The sequence below is a fragment of the Anopheles bellator genome, chromosome 1, assembly GCF_943735745.2.
Source record: "Anopheles bellator chromosome 1, idAnoBellAS_SP24_06.2, whole genome shotgun sequence".
Classification (NCBI taxonomy): domain Eukaryota; kingdom Metazoa; phylum Arthropoda; class Insecta; order Diptera; family Culicidae; genus Anopheles; species Anopheles bellator.
In genome coordinates, this window is record NC_071285.1 from 31,882,871 (window position 1) to 31,900,518 (window position 17,648).

Genomic DNA, 17,648 nt, shown 5'->3' on the forward strand with positions numbered 1-17,648 from the left:
TACATGACAGTCCGGTAATTTACGATTGTCTCTCATCGAATTCATCTTGGGAAAGTAATTTTTGCAATATATCTTTCTCGGAGCTGACCTGCTGCAGTTCCTGTTACAGTTGCAAATTAGGAATAACAGTCAAGCAACTGAATTCCATGGCCACGCATTAGTGATAGGCTACATGCTGTCGTTTACAATCCTACCATTCGGTGCTGCTTGCTTTTACTCCTCAACGTTATCACAATTCACAATGAATGTATTCATGTAGTGATGGCTTCTTGAACGATTCCCTCTTACGTTTTCAGCTCACATTAGCGGGAGCTTCTTCGTTCGCAATGCCAGCATTAGAACTATACCAAGCTCTACAAGCCCTCTATCTGGCGGATTGTAATAGATTCGTTTAAGGTTGGGCAGCCACTTTGCCGAAGAAATATGTTTTCAAATTGCCGTTCTATTCCAGCAATATTTGAAGAATTGGTCATTTTAATCTTTAAAGACATCCCTCTTCTATATGAAATATTATTTAAACACCATATTAAAAGTAGAATAACTAGAATCAACTTAATAATCTTATGGGAATAATCGACCTAATAATTTTATTGGAATAATCGACATAATAAACTTGTGGGAATTTTTTTCCAATTTATCAATAAATTATGTTGCTACATATAAATGAATAAATACTTATTGTATTTGTCTAACGTATTATCAAGATTGTAAACACATTTAAAAAAAGCCGAGATGAATTTAATCATAACAGATTTTCATATCATTGGGTCTTAAAACAAGATAGCAAATTTGCTATAAATTATGATTATGATTCAGAAGATGGGTGCGGATCGGGAAAATAACGATTTAAGTTTAGATAACAAACAGGAATATTTTTCATCAATAATTAATTATCAGGCCGCACATTATTTCTACAGAAATATTAGAAGTCCAAGGACAAGGAGTATTCCATTTTAAGTTTCGTTCGGTTATCAGTGATTTGAGACACTGGGTTCTGCTTTTAGAAGTACCTTCAAACCGAAAGCGAGTTCCTCAGCATGTCGTTTCCGTAATGCGAACGATGGTTTCCTCTATATAGACATGGGATTGGAGCAAACAGCCACAAAAAGCAAATAAAGGTGTTGTAGGACAGACTCCACATGTGCCGCTCTAAGGTCCACACACAACTCTTGACCCGCATTTTGCAGCCAATGCTGTCGGTGTTTCTTCATTATGGAAGTGTTTTCCACTTTGTGGCGCGTATATCAGTGCCGCTATGAAACATAGTCCTTATATTTAAATTAGTTTAAAAAAGTGGTGTAATGATTCATCATAAATCACAGAACTAACGAGGCCGAAGCTATTAATCAGATTCGAGAAGCTGATAATGCCGATCGTTCGTGAGATGTAGTCGATGTTTTATTACTGAAATGCAGCCATATTTTAACTAAATAGGACTTTACTAAAATAAAAATTTTAATTTTGTTGAAGAGATAATTTGGTCATCAATGATGAGAAGGAAGCGAATTCTTGACATAATTAAAAATATAATAACAAGTCACACATTCAACATACATTGGCCATATTTCGTTGAAGCATCCGTGACAAACTTCTACAAAATCTACTACACAGTCATTTCCACTTTTCGAACCATAAAAATGAATTTATATGCTATGCACCTAATATGTTTAACACCCCCTTCAAGAAATATTATAACCTCCTGTAGTTCTAGTTCGGCGAACAAAGGGAATACTGTTGCTAACGAAGAGAAACACTGGCGATATAATAGCGGCATTGGAGAAAAGGGATTCAACAAGTATAAAAATCAATGCACACCGTTTCTTGTTCGACTTTTATAACACGCTGTGAGAAGAAAGTTCGACAACAAGCAAATGCACTCAAGATGCTAAATTCAAGGAATGTTGTTATTTGCATCGCGAATCCTTCCCGGGCAGCTGTGTCCAGCACATACAATCTTTTCTCATTGCAACAAAACGAAATAATGCATGGTCGTTTCGACACCGATGTACAAGAGTAGGGTAACAAAAATAAAACTAACGGCTAGCCGTTAACATTTGCTTGCCGTTTGGTCAAGATGCTTGTACTTAAGCAATTACCGGGGAAGACTACTAGCGTAGTCTACTGTTGGGTTTACTTTCTATTAATAAATATTTGTGAAGTTTGTTTTATTTAATGTTTTGTTCAAGTTTTATAGCAGTTAATAATAGTTAACAACAATAACTCTTCACTGCCTATTATAATACAGTTGAATATTGTCTGTTTTGCTTTGTTTTGTAGAACAGACTACATCAAAAAGCAAACTAACTTGGCAAGCGGTTTTTGGCCTAAATGCCGTTTTTCGTTTTACATTAAATTCTTCCTAAGATACGCTTACGATAAAAATTGATTTGTTGTGGTTTTGGTGTTTTAAACCTTGGTGATTTGTAATCATTTCATAATTTTATTTCATTATTTGTTGTGATATAAAATAAAATTTAAGAGTTGTGAAGGATATACGACTTCAACCATTACTTATGAATAACCATCGGACACATCGGCTCGTTGGATATTTTACATCTTATAAAATGCTACGAAATTTCTAAAGCCTTTAAGTCAGACGTTCCAGATTATTTTCGTTTACGCAGTATGTTGTAATACATACTAGCGAACGTACGGAAAGGTTGCCTTCATCAGCGCTTCTTATACGTCATTAAATGTTCATTGCGTCCTGCGCTCAAAACCGGAATGGTAATGCTGCTATTTCAAGCCGCCGACGTGCGAAAGGATACATTTCGATACATGCCCTGGAAAGAGGTTACTCAACTTGGCCGAGTATTGAGTTTGTTCGTTTCGCTCACTTGCGCTCTAACGGTCAGCAGCTGCTCTATAGTGAACGATGATAGGCGCATTGATGAGTGATGCCTGTACTATATGATGCATCGGCAACAGAACTACAAAGAACATGAGGCGGGCAATAATAAGTAGAGAAGCACTGGAGTGTTTTAAAAGCCATGTACATTTTTTAAAACACAATTTTTCTGCATATTATTCAAATGATTTAACATCATTTTTGTAGCCATGTTTCACATTAGGCTATGTAAATTATGTGGCAAGGGTTCCTCAGGCAAAGTCGTATCGCGAGAAAAAGCGCGTAAAACGCAGTAGCGACGAGGTGGTCGCGCCTCGGGGTTCGCGTTTTTATCTAGGGACGAGACGCAATAGTAGGATGGGATCTAGACCCTCAAAAATGTAAAACTAAGCGTGGTTTTGCTACACAGCTGAGCAAAAAATCTGTTGTAGGCATATAAAACAATTGCATTCGCGAGCATATTAACGGAAGCAGAATTGAAACGTGTAGAAATGGGTCTAAAGCGCAGACAGTAGACGTTTACTCAACTGCAGACGCGCCGGAATCCGATCGAATGCGTTTATGATAGGGGTATATCGACGTTCATAGAAAAACTGCATGCAATTTTCCTTCAGAGCTCAGAAACGCAAAAATGATGTACTCTGTTTGCTGCTGTGCAGTTACCCTTCGAACGTTGTATACAATTGGTTTCCGTTGAATGCGTATAGCTATGTTTTGCGAAAAACATAAGACCTTTCACGCCGAAGGGCAATAGCTGTATTTGGTTTAAACATGGCACGAATAAACTTAATGGTATGTAGTTGGAACAACGCATATAACTTTAGAAGTAATGCTTAAAATTAATAGACTTGTAAACAGGTGACCCATGAAGTCAAAATTTGTTGCGATCTCATACTTAACATCTTCTAGTTTGTTTTAATAAGTTGTTGATCGACTGCTTACAACAACCTACTAATCCTAAAATTAATTTTACTTTTTACATTTTCATAAAATTGGTTAAACGAATTTATATTGAAGTAAAAACCTGTAATTTCCATTTTTATTTCATCAATTTTTATCGTTGAAATATAAATAATAAGTTGTTAGGAATACATTCTTGCAGAGGAACTTACAAACCTTCACATAATTATATCTACAGCAACGTCATTTCTATGATAACAGATTTCGTTGGTTAGATTGTTATATTTGTTATTAAGACATTTTTCGATCTAGTCTGCAGGAATAATAGTTATCTAAAATGAAATGCAAATCAGCTATTGTTGATAAAATGTGTTGGATCACGAATTGTGAATCGTGGAGAAGTAGAATGTTAAATAATTTCACAGAAGAAAGTTATGTTTGTTTAGTTTGGCTAACAGGTAACTTGCCGAAACCTCTTATTAAAAATTAATTTTGAATCTTAGTTAAATTGTTACACTGAGTTGTTATTCTTAGTTTGATACACTTAAATTGAAATGTTTTTTCCTCAGATAGAAACACGTTAGTTCGCTACGTCATTAATTTTGTAATACTGCTGACTGTCGATGATGTGATATCGCAGGTCAGCATAGGTTACTGTAGGATACATGCCATGAAATAGGTGAGAACTTCGTACTTCGTGGGCGCCTTTGCCCTTAGTGTTTCATGCATAACAGGTAAGTCGTCTTGCATGATTGTGACAGAATGATAAGCAGAACTGCCGAACAAGCATTGACCCACAGATCATTCTGCCGCGTCGGAACCACATTTCAGCAAGATTTTGTTTAGCTGCAAATCAACATGGCCTAATCTTCCATCAATGTGCACGATTCTCAATGAACAGTCTATTTAACAGGTGAACGTTTTCCGCATTACAGCAAAACTATGAAAATAAATCGGTTTGATCATCGTTATGCTTCATATTTAACCAACTTGGATACTTTTTCAACTGTGCTATCAATGATACAGATGATAAGTAAGACACGATGAGAAATGTCACCAGCAAACATATTTAATTTGAAATGCCATACCCATATCAATACTTGAGAAAACACTTTTCCAATTTCATTTAATTTTAAATCGAGTGGAGTTCATTAGTCATAAATATACAGTTATCATAAAAACCAATGGATTAACTACGTAATAATTTATATTACACTAAAGAATGCTTAATTCAATGTAGCTCTGCCACAAGAAGTTTACAATCGGAAAAGTCAACATGAAAATACATAGCTACACAAGCTAATGACATTTTATTCTAATGCGTTTTAAACTAACCGTCAGGTTGGCAAGAAATTTTTTATTTTTTATTTATTGATTAATTAATTGAAATTATTGACTTGAAATTATTGTTTAATTATGAAGACGACGAAGAAATAATTTAAACAGTCAATAAATTTAATGATATCAAAACTGTTCGTTGTAGTAAGTGTGGAATATGAAAATTCTCTATGAACTAACGAATGAACTAGGAACCAACACTGAATGAATGAATGCGAACATTTCATAAAAGAATTTTCAACTTTTACAATAATTTCAAATAGGCATTTTTGTTTCCTATCTCCGTGTTTCACCTTCGTATCCCTTTGCTCGAAAAATACAATTCCCATCGGAGAATAATTTGGCTTTTGTATGGAAAGCTTTTTCCGCACCAAACATTTTCATTATCAAATGAAGCGAATACCACAGTTATGTCCATAAATATCTGAAACTTTTTGCCGAACACTGGTCACGTTTCCTACATACTTACACTGCAATGCAAAGCAGAGATCGACTAAATTTTGCACGGATGGCTTTAGTTACATATACGAACACACAAATACTGACATAAGGAGACAGGACGCTTTAATTAACGCACCCTGATCTCTCAAATCTAGCAGGAAGGGAAATTCATTCATCCTTGTAACAGAGGTAGCATGTAGGAATGGGTCAGAAGGTAGCGGCTAACACTTTTTTGACCATTGGTCACCCGGGAGTAGTTGAAGCGAAACTCATTCTCCACTAACGTTTGCCAGCGTCCTTTGGCAACTGAAGAGTCCCGCTACAAAACCAACCTTCAACCAACATTCTATCTCCTTTCTTTACACTATCAGATGAGAGCGTTTGAGTTCAGTAAAATTTTACAGGATTGTATTTGAAAGCAATGGATGACATATGCGCAACCGTAATACATTCTTCGTGGAGTTCAAGAGTTGATAACTTTTTAAAATTTACAACTATTAATCTCTACGGATAATCAAAATTTATGGCTCAACCGAGCGATAAAACTTTTTTCCTGCACCATTTTCTACCCTTTCATAAAACCAGAAAAACTTTATATCTGGTGAAAATATGTACCGAAAATATGTAAATATGTTTTTGGAATTGGCTCTTTTCCCATTCTGTATATGTGTGGGTAAAAACTTTGAATATTGCGTCCCGATAACAGAATTGCGTGAAAATTAATAGTATAAAGTAATCAAATAAAATACAAAGTAAACTTTTAATACATTTACAGAAAATATCAATAAACAAAAAAGTACTAAGGTACTAAGGTCATTTCAACAGGTCCACAGGGGATCGAATGACATCAGACATCACTTTGTACGGTTTTATATTATCGATGTACTTTAATTTTTATAATGAACTTGAGTACCACCATTTTATCGATAAAACGTGAAAATTCAAGATTTCCATATCTTATCATTTTATAAAAAAACAAACAGATAATGTTTTTGTGGTCAATTCAATAAGGAACAAACCTTTTTCGTGAATGGTGGATACGTTGAAGGTTGTTTTTTATGTCCGTAGAACGTCGCAGCAGACGAGCGCAACTAAACGTATTACTACGTTTCAACATATGACACCATCCCGTGTTTACGATTTCTCGGAAGAAAGCAGAGACACTCGGCCACACTTATGGTTAAAATTATCATTCCAGAAATTTGCCAACCCTTTCAAGTGTTAGTGTGAAAAACAGGATTTGGCAATTAGCGTCACGTCAACTGATAGTAAAGCTCTACTTGTATTGCAAGCAATACATATTCAAAACGACGGAATAATAAATTCTCAGCAGTACGTAACTGAATTGTAAACGAAGAAGGAAAGCAAATGGTGAACGAGAAATTTCAAACATGTCTTAACTTCAAGCATCTTTAACTGATGAAAAAAATATGAAAATTAATTTATGACAAACCGCGAATGCCATTTTCTATGCGTTTCAACTTGTATTGAGAGAAAGGCGAGTGGGATTGAGTCTGGGCTATGCAAAAGTTCAGCGAAAGAGGTGAATAATTAATTTAATTTATTGGTACACACATGCGGTGGTATGTAAAGAATTTTGTATAAATCTTCATCCTAACACATGGAAAGAAATATGTCCTGTCGCCGAGAGTATGTTAATTAGGAGCATTCGTTGAAATAACCCCTTCAGCGACGGTGAGCTACACAGAAGCTGTCAGCTAGAGAAAGATTCTTTTTTCGATTTCCACAACTCGCTTTGAAAATATGTGTTATTCGTTCTCAGTTTGGTGACCATTTTTTCCACGATAAACTCGTCGGTTGGTAACAGATGGATTATTTGGCATAAAAAATATGTTAACTTTTTTCTACGCTTATGCTACCATTCACGTGATTTCTATCTTCAATAAGTTCCGGAACAACCATACTTGAAACCAGCTAAACTTGACACCAGGGTTAAACCAGCTCAACACATTTGTTACACTATCGACGAATACGGTTTTCATAAACCGTGATACCATCAGGTCGGCAGGTTAGTTAATATATTTTTTGATTATAATATACTTAACACATTTCAACTGCTTTTGATTCACTACTTATTCAGGAACTAATTCAAGTATTATTTTGTTGTTACTTTTTTATTTTTTTTAAATTTTGTTGAGGACAGCATTACGAAAAGAACACTTAAAATCTATGTACTCTGGAAATATCAGAAAACCAATGTACTAAAGAATGCCAAAAATCAAATTAATGAAAGTAGTTTACAATTATTTATGATGTTGTTTTCAAATAATTTTGCAGAATAACGACATGGGTTAGTTAAAGAAACAATAAGGTTTCAATACATCAAACTTAAAATATTTAGATACATTTCTTTTAAATTGTTTGACATGCAGATTTTATGATGCTCATTGTAGAAATAAATTTTCCATAAACTGCAGCATGTGGAAAATGCATTAAGTGACGTTTTTCCATTAAGTGATGATGTAATAAACAAAACCACAATTCAATCGAATTTATTACGTCTTAATGGTGGGGCTTTTATGTAGTTTACGGACGACACTAAAAGAAGCCATCAGTTTTTCACTCCCTTCGCCTTTCAGCAATTAAACTTACGCTTTCCATTCTTTCCTAACACAATGCTGCACCCCACTTACAGGAATTACATATGTGTCAAATAAGTGCATACAAAACAATAAATTTCCTTGTATATCATATTCCACCAACACATTCCAAACGTTACATGCTGAAGACTACAAAGGTGACTTTCTTATTATTTACGATCTGTCTCTCTCTTAGGCAATGTGAACTATGCATTCTTAAACGTTTTCAAAAATAACTTCCTTCGTAAAACACTAACTAGCCATGGGTTCAACAAACGAATAGCTGATAAATTAATCTCTTCTACAATAATCATTGGTGAATTTTTTGGTGAATTGGTGAATATTAATGAAAGTGCTATTGACTATTTCATCATACACACTAACTCACAGAAGTGTTTTTTTTTTAAATTGATTCAAAAAGGTTTAGTTTCCCATAACCTGCGTTTTTACACCCTTCAATATACGATACATTTTTCTCCAAGCAGATACATATTTTGTCGCGAAGTGTTGAATATCTGCGGCGCAATGCACTCCCCAGCCATGCCGAAAAGATTGTTGTACGCCAATCAAATCTTGTCCCTATGGCAGTATAGTTAATCATGTTTAGCGTCGTGTTAGATGGATGTAAATTGTAAGCCCGGATGTTTACATAGGGGCATAAATAACAAAAAAAGAACAGATTGCAAGAAAACCATGTGTGGAGTATGTTTCCAATTAGACAAGAGGAAGATGATAAACTGTACGTAATTAGTAGGAATTTAATGGCTTCGTAGAACCAAAGATATGTGGTGTCTAAAAATATCCTACGTCTGAAAAATAACTAGTCCATAATGGTTAGATACGTTTATAAGAATTCACAGAGACACATTTAGCTGCAGCAACACGTAGCTGAGAAAGTTTCATAACTATAACTAACTAACTAGACGTAGTTTTACTTTACATTAAAGAACAAAATATGATATTTTGAGTCGCAAACGGCAAAGTATGATTTCAAACAGTCTATAAAGATTAGTTCCTGCAAACAATGTGCTACCATTTCACAACAGAAAGAATAGAGCAACATGAAAAGTACTGACGAATTCTGTCGGAGATTCGTTAAAACTAATAAGAGCCAATAGCATCCACATTAGACGGCTTCCAAGGAAATGTATATTTTGGCTTACGGTTTAGGGATTTCTGTTTTCTGTGTTCAAAGGCAACATTGTAGCAATTCTCAACGCAGCAACAGTCGCCACTGGAGAAGCTCGTTCTGATAAACGTATTTATTAACATCCCGATACGTTTTTGCAAGCCTTCTACTACACCACAAAATATATAGAGAAAAGCATTCCAACCAATTTCGAACTGTTTCAACACAGTTTAGCGGATCTTTATAACCGAACCCTTTGCGTTTAACTTTCAACATAATACCGGTTATGCGCAAGTCAATTATCGTTAATAAAGGGAGCGCTTAGACCTATTAAATACGGTATGTTTTACTGTTTGGGTTCGTGGCTCGTCGATGGTACACACTATCATACCATTTAAAGAGAACGGATACTTCTTGGTATACCATTGGGCTACTGAATTGTTGATATATTTTGTTTCCTGTGTTTTGAATAACTTGCAAACAAAACTTTATGTAGTATGTTTTTTAAGCTACGGTTCGACCGTGTATCAGTTGTACTCGCCTTATCTCTTGAGCATAAGAAGCTGACATTGCGTTCATTGAACTTAATAGAAGTCAATGAAAATATTTCTCTGTTCATTCCTACAATTCCGGAAATTCCTAAGATTGTGAAAATGATTAATTTTGCGTCTTGCTTCTAAATGAATCCTCCTGAAATCGTCTAGGGTTTGTAAAAGTCTTTGTGTACTTTTGAATGTCTAATTTTGATTAAATGCTCTTAAGCAATATAATGTCGGTGCAGATCCCCATCAAACCATAGAGGATACACAAATACATTTTTGCCATATTTTATTGAACGTATCACCCAGCCAGGTATCATGATACTGCTCGCTCTGCTACAGGCTGCTCAATAACACCAATAGAGAGGCAAGGTGTTGGCTAACAAGAGCTTTCGCCACACTTCTGTTTTTGTTTCTTAGCCACATTCGCCACAAGAAACACAAAAACAGTAGTTGTGTCCAACACAGAAGGTTGAATGAAGCAATTGCAATGTTAACTAAACAACAATGCAAAGCACTCGACCAATCTTGCCTTTTTCACGCTGTAGTCCGAGGATATTTGGTATTGAATTGAATTTTTCAGCACCACACCTCGTTCATGCTTTATCGGTTCCGACAATATCGGCTAAGGGTGGACAGCTAGTTGGTAGACTTAATTGAAGAAAATCGATTTAGGACTTGTAATTGTTTGTATTTCAATTTGAAGGATATATATCTTTGCCACATGTGTTATTTATTTACGTTTTTTTAGGTTGAACGATGGACCACCCTTTCGCGGCTGCCAGGATTCATCGAGCAGGGTCGCAGTGTTCATAATTATTTTTATACCCTTTCATATGTTGACAGGTCCGGTTTCCGTCAGAGGCTGCGCCTTCGCATTTGGGTTGCGAAGGCAGCATGAACGTGTAGTAGCTACCAAACTGTTCGATAATGCCCTGCAGGACTTGTTTTCAATACGCAATTAATAGCCACGGTGATGCTGCCTCATGCGATCGTGCGTGCATTTTGCTGCGGTGTCGTCGAGCGCCCGGCAAACGCTCTCACTTTGGATTCCAGTGCTCAGCGCTTTTCCGATCAAGTGACCACCAGCGTCTAAGCGAAAAGATAATTTACCGGGTTCTGCTTTGACTGTCAGAAAATCAATTTCACCGGTAGTTAGCTGCCACTTAAAACATGGCTACCGGGAATTGATAAATATGTAAATAATAAATATTTCTTGCATCGCCCTTTCATTTGAAGCTTCAACATTCAGTTTGCCAGAAATGACCCGGAAACAAGAACTTTGCCCGAGCGAGCGAAAGCCTTCTGCGGCAATTTTACAATAAATTCTGACTTTGAGGTGGCCGGAAACAGTTTTTAAATGTTTATCTAATTGAGGAAACGTAATATTTTTGGGATTTCTTCCAGCGAAACCGAAATATTGAACAAAAAAGTTACCGAAAACAAATCACCGATGGAAAAAAAATCAAACACACTGTCGGTAGCTAGTTTGGCGAAATGATGTTTTTCAAGGGTTAAACAGAAAGGAACTGGGACTAAGAACTCTACCGAGCTGTTTGCCATCTCATTTCTCATTTTCATGACGCCCCTCCAACCAAACAGAAGCACTTTTTACTGTGGGATGATATGTTAGAGATATAGAGGCGAAGTTAGAGCAATAAATAATGCTCAATTTATCTAATAAACATAGTCCCAGTTTCTCACGCGCATATCATTCACATTGTTGGACCACCAACATCATCAGCCGTCGGTGCCGGCTTCAACGACCACCTCTTCGTCGTAAACCCATCCGTGAGGCTGAGGTATGACTAAATCTTGGCGCATTCAGAGCATACGATCGTCGGATGTGGAAGACAGTGGTGTAAAATATAAAAAAAAATAACACAGCAAAGCAGAGCAGAGCCCGGGAGAAAGACAGTTTCGGCAGGCCAGAACTGGACGAACCGACGAATACCAAAGTCGAACTGCGTGTTGTGCGGTAATAGGAAGCGTGACAGAGACCACGGGCAAGGAACAGAGAAAACTGAAACTATGAATAATAGGTTTAACAATAGCGGCGGGCTAACTACGACCTACTATGAGACAGAGGAGCAGAACGAAAAGTGAAAAAAACAAACAAACAAGAAAAAAAACCTTCGAATGAATGGACGTCTCACAAGCGTGTGCCGAACACAAACGGCACAAAAAATCTGAAAACGTGGCCCATCTACCCAAGCGCGTTGCAAACGCTATATTTTACTTCAAACATCGCATAAATCATTTCGTGCTCGGTGTTCTTCTCTGCGTAGCCCCAGCCCCAAACGGTGGGTCCTATAAGGCTTTTCGCCTGCAGCTCATCTGTTCTAATTTTTGTTCGCTCATTTATTTTTCTTTAAATTCCTCATCGCCCTCGATCGAGACAGTGTCACTCCTCACGTGACTGTTTTGGGTGTCACAGGTCACGTCATCTTTGCTTACCGAGACAAACGACTGTGTAGTCAGCAAATCAGGGCATGACAGACGATTACTGCAGCTACTGAAATAGTTCGAATGCGCTCGTAAGGTTACCAAAAATGCCCGAAAACCCCTCGGCTTAGAAAGTACCGAAAGCGGTCAGCTATTAAATCATTAACAGCATTTCGCCCGCTTCTAGACACCCAGTGCTGCATCGTACCATACCGTCGACGATGTGAAAGGCGCAACTGCACAGCCAATAATCATCGATCACCGGCCTACCGGTTTGCGGATTGGCTGTGAACAAACAATGCAGCAGTCGGAGTTTGCGAAATTGGATGCACCACCGTGCGGTTTTTGGAGGACTCGTCTAGATTCGTTCCACTCTGGCTTCCCGTTCGCTGCTAACAAAACAGCAGCATTTAAATTTATTATCCGCAATTTACTTCGATTACGAGTACGACCAACCTTTTAATTCGATGCTATCTTTTTCAATTGGAATTTTCGGTAAACGTTTTCAGGGAAGGGAAAAAGAGATTGAAAACATGCGGTTGCACGCAAGACGCATCGGCGTGAGCATAGAATTCCACGGTAGTAGATTGCGGTACGGTCTCTGGCTGGGTGCGGTGGGGCAGCCCATAAACTTTTCCACCACGGTATGTACCGATTCTGAAAATTTATTAATTTATCAATGACCGTTTTCGTAAACATGGGGCGTTCAGCATGAGCCCACTTTGCGGCCGTGTCGACGTACCCTCTACCGCAGGCGAGAGTATGCAACGCGGGACAGTTATTGCACCGTGGGCGAGCTGCTGCTGTGGCTGGTGCCGAATTTAAGAAATACTCGAATGCGAAACGCGCTCATGATCTACATGCGGTATAGCTGGGTACGCGAACGGTGGATGGAATGAAGCTTCCACAGCATATGTGTTGCCGCATTTGGTTGAACCGAAGCGAACAACAATGAAGCCCGAACTTCAGTGTATCTAATTGTTGAGGATTACAGTACCCATCTTAAATAGACTACACTAGTTTCGGTAATCGGTCATATATATTGTGGAATATTTTTAATGGAATTTAATACTCGTATGTCTGTATTATTCAGTTATACCATTATTCAGTCGCACTTCTAAAAATGTTTATGAACACATGCCATTAGAATGCAATTACAAAGTAGCGTATACGAAAACGTTTAGTAACGAAAATATCACTAAAACGACAAATATTTGGGCCAATTGAGTGTTATGCTGTGTTCAGTTGTGGTTTGGACTGCAGCAACTACCCTTCGATGACGATTGTGGAGAGAAATGTACGGATGCTAAGCTGGCACCCGTTGCAGCACTGAATTTCGCTCTGATCATCTAAGACCACACCATACCTGACAGGATGGCCGGCGAAAGGACGATTTGAAACGGAAATGCAGCAACCATTCGTACTAGTTGAAGAGAAGGTAATTTAGTGGTTCGTGCGCTCTGCCACAGCCTATGGCAAAACGGCCCGGGAATGGGGCGAGTTTTGGAATCCGCACAAACCGTGTGTTTGTTTAATCCGTACAGGCGTCCGTAAAAAGCGTCGTGTACCATTCCGCATAGCAACGCTTTAACCACGCTCTTCTCCCGCGCGGCTACGTCATACGCTTTCCCGACGCCGGATCTTAGCCATATCTTTGCAACTCCGTGGGGTTTGAGTACTGTTTAAACTACGCAAGCTGGATGCGTTTGAAGAGCGATCCAACGAAGGAGCGTTGGAGCGAATAACGTTTTATCGCTCCACGGTCAGCATCGCTACCTACCAACAGCAAGGACAAAAAACACCCACGCTGTGGTTTTCGTGATGTTAAGCAATTTTCAATGAAGTTATGCTGTTATTGCAGCCCTCCCCACCCCATTACTCATGATGCTGGCGATTGAACCGCAAGATGCAAACTGGTGCAACTGCGACGAAGCATCGAAGTTTGTGTGCAGTCGATTTCTTTCTCACATATAACATAGACAATTCGCGTATTGATACCCAAAAAGTAGCCACAAGAACACGGCCGGTGCTATAGTTCTGCTTGTTATAGTGGTTTCCTCTATTTTCACCATGCTGAGCTTAGTTTGATTTTTAACCGACTCGCTTATCGGAAGATCAATCCCTTTCGGAATTCCAAAAGCCTTTCGCAATTACTGTCAGTGTGTTCGTTAAGCAGATCAAATTTGCACCACAAGTTTGTTTGCCTGTACACTTGCACAACAACACAAAATCGTCCACGGTTTTCACTGGATTTTTTTTAAATCGCAAATATTGTCTTTTTTAAATACATATTGTGTTATCTGTTACTTTCGTTTAAACTGAACCATAAAAGTATTCACTCAACATTTCTAAGTGTCCAATCGATATGAACAACAACAATAAATAAACCATGAGCGTCCGTCGGTTCAGTAATAGGTTAGACTGCCGTAATGAAAAGTGGGAATGCATTACGTATCTACTATAAAAGGATCAAGCTTCTCCGAAAATAATCTCAGAAAAATAGAATACCTAGCATCCGAAGAAAAATGGCTTCTCCAAAAGATTTGTTAGAGGTTGTCAGACGATTGACACCCCAATATCTTATAACAAGTTTACGGCGTGGTCGAAAAGCTAATTCATTTCCTTCTTCTTCCGATACCATTCTGTCCGTTTCTGCTTCCTTTCATAGTACGCAGGTACGTTTTCTATGGGCATGGTGCCATCACCGTGAAGATAGTGTTTTTTGCTGATACTATACTGCTGTTATGTGTGGTAGTTGTCAATAGCACCCGATTAATCGGCTACAGTGCAACTTTAAGTTGACGGCTACATTCCATCTGGCTGCCACATTGTTAGACAAAAGCGAATGTTTGTAGTTTACCAGAACAAACTAATTATTTAATTTGTCGAATTATGTGTCCTCTGTATGAATATGAAAGAATATCTCTGTTTTCATAACTATTCCATACTTTAAAAGAACAAATAACAAGCAATATTTTTTAAGAAGTTTATGTTTGTATTCTAAGGAATGACAAGTAGATTCCTATAGAAGGAGATAGAGACAAAAAGATAATAAAAAAGAGAAAGCGAGAGAGAGAGAGAGAGAGAGAGAGAAAGAGAGAGAAAGAGAGAGAGAGAGAGAAAGAGAGAGAGAGAGATAGAGAGCGCACTAGAGTTCCTATGCAATATGCAACTTACTGTTGCTTTGGGTATGGAGACAAAACGTTTCAATATGTTTGGAAAATAAGACAAGCTAAACAGACATCGCATCTGCATCCGATATGAAAGTTAGTGAGCACACTCGACCAGATGTCTATATACACCCACTTTTTTGAAACATGTTTCCCCTCAAAAGAAGACCTTTCTTCACGCTACTGGGCAAGTGGTTTGAGCCGTTCTAATGTTCACATAGCAATTCAATAAAAAAAAAGCCAGCGTGTTTCATTTGGACATTTTGCATGTACAAATTGAAACAGCATTTTTCCGATTAGTTATTGGAAGAACAGAGAAACGAGAAACGAAAGAAACATACGCGATACGAAGAGACAAAACCGCTAAGGAGAATGGCGACAGATTTTATATTGATTATCAATGAACTACCTCATATTGTTGCACATTAGATACATTATTCATTGACCGCTTTTTTCTCGAGCTGTAGTTAAGTCGGTTGACACAATGTTAAAGTCCAAACAGACTAACTTCAAACACTCAACACTCACACCCAACAAACACTTTTATGCCTTTTGACTTTAATCGGTTTTTATTTGCATGAAAAATACATTTGTTTCCTTTCATAAATGTTACCAGTCACTATGAAGTAAAATAAACTCTACCAAGGAACATTATTCACGTTTCACGATGGTCGTTATACTTTTTAACAACAGATTTATGCTAACCAATTAGGTTGAACGTTTAATAAGTGAATCTAGGGCGTAGTGTTGGCATAATTTATGTTTCTCATTTCACTGTGAACTGCAAAAAAACAATTACCCCAATTACACATCGGAATATTCTAAGGCGATAAGCACGTTAACCTTAAACCATAGTCATGTGCGTTTTGTTGCATAAATTAAAAGACACACATGCCTCCGTCAGGGCACCACGGTCCTCGGAATCGGAGCAATGAGAAAGGTTTACCTGACAGTGTGCTATTAAAACAAACCACTGAGAAGCCTCTCGAAAAATCCGTTCGCCCGGCATTCGTGGTCCTGATGATCCGCTTCTGCGAAAAGCATCTTTTTGCCACGCGTCTCTGCCTGTTTATGGGCACAACATTAAAAGCGAGCTAAAGACATTTAATAATTTTTGATAATATTCAACATGGTTCGTAATAAACATTACCGCGTGCTCCGAGCAAGGATACTGCCACAACAGTCATCTCCATCATCTCCGTAACGTCACAGGCTCGAATTGCCCTGCACATATTGGACATACTGGAGGGCTGGGTTTCAAGGCGCAAGACATTCGAAACGAAAAGGCTGGCAAAAGATGAATATGAATTTTAATGTACTCATCACAACGCTAGCTGCTAACTATACGCGCCTGCTTAATGGTCTTAAGCACATCGCTTGTTGGCGTCTTACGGGATTTGGTTTCTGGCGTCACCGACAGAAACAGCGGCACCAGCAACAATAGCCATCTTGACAACCTCCTTCTTGTCTTCCACACTCTTCACTCGATGACAACGTCTATTTGTTGTACAAGTGATATGGCAAAACATATGACCCAACGTGTAGGTACGTGGATATTAAAAATGTGTTGTTCGCCTGCCCCTCCGCGCACATTCTGCCTTTCCGTTGCAAAAAGAACGCAAATGCGCAACGAACTGAAGCTTGAAGAATGCGACACGACAACCTCCAATGGCAGGTTCTGCGAGGAAAATTTTAATAAGCGCCACTCGTATATTATAAATACCGAGAAATAACCATATTAACATGACATTCTTCTCGTACGCTAATGTTATGTTTTATAGCAATACGCTCTCTTGCTAGGGACTGTTCCAAATCCAATTTAGCAGGTTGGCCTCGGGTAGAGCCTATGACATTGCTAGGAGTATGAACCATCCTTTGTAACGAACCATTTTAAGTGCGCGAAGGATTTGGTTTTATCCACAGACGGCTTCGCACAGAACCATCGTAAAATCTTTCCTGCCCTGCATGTATTAGCGCCGGGCGAAGCAGCACAACAAAGTGGTTAACAGTCTGTGGTTCATTTTTCGTGCCTCTTAAGTGGACAGAACTTGCTGGTTTGAAATTTCAAGTGTCGCTCTTTCCTTTCCGTTGTTTCGTAATTTTGAAACTGGAAAGAAAGTTACGGACCATTTGCTGTGTTGGTTTGCCTACCATCGAGCTTGTTTAGTTTTTCTTGTAAGAAAATCCTTTTGAATCGCCTTCGTCGAGTCGCTTCACACGAAAATGTATTAACGGCGC

At 38.2% G+C, this 17,648-nt stretch overlaps 1 protein-coding gene across 1 annotated transcript in view; it reads right to left on the reverse strand.

Moving 5' to 3' along the window:
* LOC131205806 (ankyrin repeat domain-containing protein SOWAHB) overlaps window positions 1–17,648 on the reverse strand; it is a 61,198-nt gene that overhangs the window by 26,918 nt on the left and 16,632 nt on the right. The gene's annotated exons all lie outside the window — the stretch shown is intronic.